We start from the raw sequence: 8,631 nt of genomic DNA, 5'->3' as shown, positions 1-8,631 counted from the left end.
ATGTATTCCTGGGATCGAACTCAGGTTCATCAGGCTTGGTGGCAAGGGCCTTTAACCATGGAACCATCTCAGCAGTCCTGCTTATAAGTCTTAATATGAAGATGAGATTCACAAAAATGAGAAGGTATTAATAGTCCATTCTCACAAATTTGCCTGTGTAATAACAAGTGCTACTTTTATTAGTTTAAAGGAACGGGAAGTATCCCTTTCCGGAACTGACTTTTCCTCGTGACTCCATCTCCCTTAACAACTGTGTTTTCATCCTTATACCATGAAGGGAGTTTCTAGACTGCTGAATCACGTGCTGGTGAGGTCATGTGAATTTTGAGGCTCTCAAGTAGGAATTACATAGGGCAAGGAATGAGCCTAGCCCATGGCAGACAGTTTGGAAGCTCATCTTGCCAGGACACAGGTTCCCCAGGAGAGGCAGAGAGGGCCCCTGCTGCCTTTCTTTCCTTCTCCACTGCATAGCCCATGCAGCTAGTCACTATGCAAGGGAGTGTGTGGAAAGCTAAGTGTGTTTGTATGTGGTTGCCAGGTCCAAATCAGCCGGGCAGTAATTCTATGGGAGCCCGACGTAGGCACTCAGTTTTGCTCTAGTCATCCAAGGGTACACATGCCCCTTAATCTGTCTTCCTGCAGAAGGGCTGCGCTGGCACTGCCTGGCTTGAAGGTGGAGTCAGCCTTTCTCTGGAGCCCTTTACTGTGAATTACAGCTCACAGCATGGACACTGAATAGAAAAGAGCCTTCTAAAATTCAACTGGAAGGACTGACGGGAATTCAGCCGAAGGCGGAGAATGGCAGGAAGGCCTCTTATTCCGCCTCTTTCTATCTGCAGTGAGGCAGCGTGGCGCCTGGAGTCTGACTGAGTGAACTCATTTCCCTGGATTTCCGAGTCACAGCCACAGAGCTACCAAAGCCAAACAGCTCACCCAGGAGACTCACTACACTTCCTGTTATAGGATGCACTTGCCTGTCTCCTGGTGACCTTACACACTAATAAAGGAGTCATAACATGACCTAGACAAGACCTGGGAGCCGATCAGAAAGCCTGTGATTGATTGATGGCAGTGCTCTCGGCTATCTATTGTTTGCCCTGACACTTTGGCGGAGTTGTTTTGATTATGATTATGTGGGTAGGAGGCTTAAAAATACACCCCAGGCAGGGCTTTCCGCATTGTTGCAGGCTTGCCTGTCTCCTGGTGACCTTACACACTAATAAAGGAGTCATAACATGACCTAGACAAGACCTGGGAGCCGATCAGAAAGCCTGTGATTGATTGATGGCAGTGCTCTCGGCTATCTATTGTTTGCCCTGACACTTTGGCGGAGTTGTTTTGATTATGATTATGTGGGTAGGAGGCTTAAAAATACACCCCAGGCAGGGCTTTCCGCATTGTTGCAGGCTAATCATAAGGTGTGACCAAAAAACAAATAAAAACTGTGTTACAGACTGGAATTGTACAGGCACCAGCTACAGTTTCTGCTGTGGCTTTCCAGGGCATTCTGGAACAACATTAAGTCTTCAAATTCAGATGGCCTCCAGCTTTGGGAAATGCTATCTGTTTCTATTTCTGCAGAATGGCTCAGAATGGCTCTTCTTTCTGGTTCTTGTATGTTTCTATTAAATAATATAAATATTAGTCTGCTGCATAATGTGGGTCTTTGATTTACATATCTGCTCAGATTATTGATGAGGGTTGGAGAATTTTTTGGAGTCATCTCATGTTTGCTGAAATGCGCATCACATTTTAGCATCTTTAAACTCACATTCATTTTGTTTGTGTATTTGGTTGTGTTTTGGTTTTGAGGAAAGGTATTTTTTATATTTCCAATATTCCTATCATTATGCACTTAATGACTTAAATTCAGAAGGTCAGTTTATATCAAGCTGGGCAGAGTGGAGGGCTGCTCAAATGTTAGCTGTCCTTTTATATTTGGAAAGTGTCCCCTTGGTAATCACGGTTCAGGGCTTCTTATGTGACATATCCTGGATGCTTCAGTCTGCCATCCTTGGGTAGAATGGCCGAGATAACCAGCAATACTCATTCTACAAAAGGTAACGTAAATGCTGTCAGACTTAGTGTCAGTTTGGATGGAACAGCATCCTCACAATTGTAGCTCCCTTGAGGTGAGGAGTCTGCTACAAGTAACCCTGGCTGTTTCCTTTAGCAGATCACAAATGACTTATTGAGGCCTCTTGATCTACTTAAGACCTTTGTTCTTTAACATCTCTGGGTAACAAGTTTTTATCTTCATATGCACTGGGTGTTAAGTTTATGTCTTATTGGTATTATCATTATCTCTTTTCGATTTGAGATGTACAATTAGATTTGGTGATATTTTAAGATTTATTTTATTTTTTATTTATGTGTACATGTATGTGTCTTGCATGTGTGTATATGTATATTTGTACAGGTGCGTATGGAGATCAGAAGAGGGCATCAAATTCCATGGAGCATTTGTGAGGCTGCCCAGTGAGGGTTCTGAGAACTGAACTCAAATCCTCTGGAAGAGCAACAAATGCTCTTAATTGCTGAACTATCTTTCAGATTTGATGATTTTTAAGAATGTTTTCTAAGAATTAACAAGATTTTGCATGTATATATACATATATATTTAGAGTTCCTTTTAATACTGCTATTTCTAGGTTGCAGAGTCCCTTTTTTTCAGTCTAGTTTAGTAGAATCTGATTGAACAAATATTTTTTAGTTTCACTATGAGCTTGGCACTGTATTAAATTATTTCTCATAGAGTAATAATAAATTATTAGCATACTATGTGCAGCAACTGTTGCAATGCTTTGTGTAAACTTTCTAATTCTTATAAACATCCTATAAAGAGTTTGTCATTTACTAAGACCAAACCTTACAAATTTGTATTACCCTCTTCTTATGCAGGTAATAATGTAAGTGAGGTTCAAAGAATTTTAAGTGGACCAAGAACGAAGATTTACATAAATCCACAGGAAATAAATTCTATTGGATGCTTGCATCATGAGATTTTTTTCCTAACATGTTAAACAGTTTAAGAGTTTTGGTGTCTTATTTTTTATTTTGAGACAGTTTCATGTAACCAATGGCAACCTGGAACTTAGTAACTGAGACCGACCTTGAACATTGGGTCCTCCCCTTTCCACCTTCCAAGTGCTGGGATTATAGGAATATGCCACCATACGCAGCCAGATTAAGTTTTTAAAGCAAACTTATGAAGTATTCTACCTGCAATAGATTAATAAAATACAAAGTTGAATAAAATACAAGCTATAGAAGAGCTATTAGCCATCAAAGACAACATAATTTCAGCATATTTGAATTCTCATCACCCAGAAAGTTAGTAATTCTCTTTTCTACACAAATAGTTAAAACACAACTTTGATTGCTACTTCGAGCTTACTTGAAATCATCTCCTGTGCTTGTCCTCTGTTTGGTTATCAAGATTTTTGAAATATTAGTGATCATCTAGTGACAAATTCTCCATAAAATAATCTGGGACAAGAAACTGAAGTCTTCAAAATTATTTAAATATGTATATGTTCAAAGAGCGATCCTTTTACTTTTCTTTAATTTCATACCCATTTTCTTAATCCTTTCCTCAAAAGACTTATTTTCCATCTTTTTAATCATATCTGAAGACCCTCCAAGTTCTTTCTTTCTCTCAAGTCCTGAAGCCCCTAAATGGCTGTGATTCAACAATACTAATTAAAGCACCGGGCCTGTTCATAGGCCTTACATTCTCTCCATGTATGCCATGCCATACTGTGTGGTTCAGGAAATGCCGTACTAAAACCCATGGCCTTCCCCCCTTTATTACACAAATAATGGCTAGGTTTTTGCTTATTAGGTTTTATTGCTTTGGATTTGTTCATTTGTTTACACTTTCATATTAAAATTTATAAAGGTGTGGCTTAGTTTTCTTCTTGAATTAGATCATATTTTTTTCTCCACTCAGTTTCAAACCTGGGAAGGTTTTGTTTTGATCTATGGTTCTATTTTCAAGGTACCTGCATGCTTTCTATTTCTATTCTCCAATGTAAAACCTTCAGTTGCCCCCCAAAACAAAAACTTTCCACCTTAAACATGATACCAAGATAGTATCTGTAGAACAAAACATTTCTGGAAGATTCTAGTGTCTCAGCACCCCTCTCTCCATTCACAGCCCTGTCTCTAAATGTAGTTGTTCAAATTTTCATGTGGAAAAAATACTGTCTCCAGAGCACAGTACCCCTTGCTTTTCAAATCAGCAAGTTCCCAAGATGAATTTTATCTCATTTGCTGATGAAAAAATTGGGCTTGATGGAGCTGGTTACTTCAGGGATACAACCAGTCCTGCTTCTATGAAAAGTCTAGAAATGTACAACTTGATTTCCACTGAAAGTTTGTATAAAGAAAACAGTGGCCTTTGGTGTCCTCATGTGGGGCTGCATTGTCTGCAGCATGAGCTCCACTCACCTCTGTCTCCAAGGGCTTGTCTTCTTCCAAGAGGCTGACCCAGGCATAATTTAGTCTTGATTGGTTTTTAAAGTAGATATCAGGGACTGGGAATATGGCTCAGTGGGAAAAGTACTTGCTGAGTGAGGACCTGAGTTCTGATCCCCAGAACCTGGGTAATAGCTCAAAGTTGGCAAACCCAACATCCCTAAAGCAAGAAGGGAGGCAGGGAGAGTCCCCAGGGCTAGTGGGCCAGGCAGCCTGGCACATGCAATGACAAGAGACCCTGCCTCCAGCAAGGCAGAGGGCAAGGACCACGGCTGAGGGTGTCCTCTGACCTCCACACATGCTTCATGAACTGTCTTGCCTGCACTCACACACAAGAACATGTACACACACACACACACACACACACACACACACACAGATTTTTTTAAAGCGTACATCATGATGAACACCATAAATTCTCTTAGGAAAATGTCACTGAAATGCTTCAGTTATTCTCAGCTACTATTCGTCTCCCAGATACATTTGTTCTGTCATATTTTACCAGATGGTTTTGAGATTTCAAGTTAAATTTTTAGCTACCTGTATGCACTGATAATAAATTGATTAATGAACAGTGATTAGGAAGGATTACTAAATTATACTAAAGTACAATAATTATTTCAGTCTAGGCCAGAAGTATCATTTTTAAGGATAAGAGTTTTTAGAGATTTTTAACTATTTTCACATAATTTTTTGAGTTTTCAAAAATGCTGAACTGTGTGTGGGGGGGTGTGCCTTTAAGCCTAGTATTCAGGAGGCAGAATCAGGTGGATCTCTGTGAGACTGAGGCCAGCCTGGTCTGCATAGTGAGTTCTAGGCCAACTAGGCCATGTGGGTTCTGGAGATCAAACTCAGGTCATCAGGCTTGGTAGTAAGTACCTTCACAAGCCAAAGCATCTCACCAGCCCATAAGTAGTTTTTCTACAAAAGGAAAACCAGTATTTTTTTTCTTTATGTGTGTGTGTGTGTGTATGTGTGTGTGCGTGTGTGTGTGCTCATGCATACACCCACGTGCAAAGTGGGAAATGAATGCAGAATCTTGTACATGTTAGGCAAGCACTCTTCCTCTGAGTACATCCCAACCCTCAATTTGTTTTCTTATAAAACACATACATCTTAATGCATTTTGTTCAGAAGATTAAAAACAAAAAGTAATAACTACTAATCACCACCATCCCAAAACACTATTTCATGTAAGCCAAACCAAAGTAATATCACAAATTTTGGAGAGAACCTGTTCTTGCAAGACTTGCAGACCAATTTTTCAAGATCAAAAATGTTTATATAAGCTAAGAAAATTTTGGATCTCTTCCCAGGCTAAATCTCCAGCACTTGAGAGGTTGGCCTATCACTGACATTTACAATGTTCCTGTAAATATCATGGGATAGATCTATCACAGTATGTCATAGGCCTTTCTGATATGCAGACTTCCTAATAAGATGGAGTGTTGGGACAATTTGCTGTGTGCAGATGGCGCTGGCATCTTGCAACAGGAAGAAAATGATTGGCATGTCCTGTAAACCTGTTATATCTTGTCAACTTTGTTAGTTGAGAAATGTCCTTGGGGACCCATTAATATATAAACAGCCGTGCTGCTCACCTGAGGTATCCTGTTTGTCAAGAGCTCTGAGACCTGTATTTAGGCAATGTTCCTTTCAAGTATTATATTTCCTTACAGAAAACTTTTAGAAGCAGACTCTGCTCTGCAGTAAGCTGATTCTTTTAACCCTTTTAACAATACCTGGCATAATGCCTTGAATTTACTGGACCATTATAATAAGACTTTCAAACAATTCATGTCATTATCAAATTGGTACATGGAAACCAAACTCTGAGCTTTCTGGTAATACACCCTTGTAATGATCTTTTTCTTCACTGTGATTTGTTTTGTTTTATTTCAATGTCTTGTCACTTGTAGCAATGCTTTTGATGTTTGTATAATTAATATATTTTCACTGTCAAAGGCAGAAATAGGATAAAGTCAAGGCACCTTTTACCCACCAAACTAGAATTCTCTTCCAAAATTAGTATTGTTACTTGGCTCCTTTTAAGAGATCCATTTCCCTGGCTTCTGAGAGTTCACACTTGTAGTAGTAGTGCTTATGATTCTCGAGTTTCAGAAGTTAAAACATTATTTTCTTATATCAGTTTCCGTGGGTGTAACAAGGTAGGATGGGGCATGGATGCTGCTCTGGGAGAGTGTCAGTCTAGTTGTTCAATCAAAACAATGACATAAACAGGCAGTCCACTTGTCATCAATGAGCAGTATTAGAAAGCACTATTACAGGCAAAGGTGTTCAGGCGCTTATATAGAAGAGGAGGAAGAGGAAGATAACAGTGTGCTTCCATCCACCAAAGGGAATGTGGGCTATAAAACAGCAGACTGCCTTCCTGCAACACACTGCCCTTCTAAGGCCAAGTCAAAGATCAGTGCTCATAAGCCAGCAACTTCCAGATCTGGCATGGCTACCATTCTTCCTGAGCTAATGTGCTTTCTCTTCTGACATTCTCGACAGTATCCAGGGCTTACTCTTTTCTTTTGCTACCCGGCCCTGACCTAGCTCTTTATGAGAATCTGATCTTTTACTTCCCAGAATTCTATAGAGTCATGAGAACAATAGAAGTGTAGATTCCAACTGGGGCTCTCCTCCATAGCTTCCTGTATATTAATCTGACTGGTAATTTAGAGCTTGTAGTCCAGCAGCATGGCCTTAAGCTCTTTCCAAAGCAGCTCCCAGGCGACCCAGGGGCAGCTCTCAGCAATGAAACGTTTGAGAAGGCAAGCAAGAGCTGCTCTGTCAGGATATACCCATGCAGCAAGGCTGCCGGGGGAAGGGAAGAATTGTAAGTGCCTCCCTAACTGCCATGGTGATAGACACTCAACCCAAGTGTTTTCAGGTGACTGCCAGCCCTGGGCCTGGCTGACTTCCATGGGCCCCATAGCACACGTCCCTGTGTGAAGTGGGTGTTTTACAGCAAGCTACAGCAACGCAGCTGTTTGTATTAGAACTTAACCCAGGTGTGCCAGACAGCTGTGCCAAAGCACGTCTTTCTGTTTCATTAATTCAAATGCAACCCACAAAAAAGCACCACATGAACCTAGCTGCTGGTTTAAGTTCCTTGTCAAGAACTGTACTTCAATTTAATGGAACGTTTTTGCAAACCCTACTGTATGCTTGACAGCTCAGAATACAGAAAGTAGAGGCCCTAACCCAAAGCCAGGGACATCACTTGAACCTTGCGTGTGCACACACATGCACACACACACACACACACACACACACACATTATAGTTCAATGATGAGTGAAAAAAATAAGAAATATACAGAAGTTAAGTAATGGCACAGGGAAGTAAAAGGTTGCTTATTACTAGAACACTGAAGAATGATTTCTCAAGTGTGGTGCTACTAGAATAGGACTTTGCAGGGTAAACAGAAACTCTTAAGACAGAAAGAGAAAGTGCCCACTAGGTAGAGAGAATATAATGTGTCAAGGCATGAAAAGCAAAATAGAGTGCTGTGGGTGGAGAAAAATGAGCAGCTCAAATGTACCGAAGGTGAGTGCACCTCTGAGCGAGCAGTTTCGGCTCCGAGAATATAATGTGTCAAGGCATGAAAAGCAAAATAGAGTGCTGTGGGTGGAGAAAAATGAGCAGTTCAAATGTACCGAAGGTGAGTGCACCTCTGAGCGAGCAGTTTCGGCTCTGCCACTAGGAACTGTATCCCATATAGCACACTTGGAGAGCCAGGAGGAGTTTTACACAGAACAGGACACAACTAGATTTACTTTCTTAAAGCTCTCTCTGGCAGCATCTGTTGAGGGATATGTTAAATGAAGGGACTGTAGGCACCAGAGAGAACTGCAACAGTCCAAGCAGGAGAAATGAGAGCCAGGAGTGCAGTGTTCATAGCAACAGCATGGAGGAAAGGATAATTCTCATTGACAGGCCAGAGAAACTACAAGGGCTCACCTTCTTCTGCAACCAGGCTTTGGGTTCTAATTCATATTCTTAGTGAATAAAGAAAACCATCATGGTCTTAGAAAGAGATAGTAATGAAATACCACTAAACTGATGAAATTATAGAACACGAAAAGTGGAAACTAAACTTCTAAGAGGTCTATTCATTCCAGCGTCTTCATTCTAACTTAGT

This window comes from Nannospalax galili, unplaced genomic scaffold (genome assembly GCF_000622305.1).
Source record: "Nannospalax galili isolate Female #2095 unplaced genomic scaffold, S.galili_v1.0 scaffold2424, whole genome shotgun sequence".
Classification (NCBI taxonomy): domain Eukaryota; kingdom Metazoa; phylum Chordata; class Mammalia; order Rodentia; family Spalacidae; genus Nannospalax; species Nannospalax galili.
The sequence above is the reverse complement of the archived record's forward strand: the minus strand, read 5'-3'. Positions refer to the sequence as shown.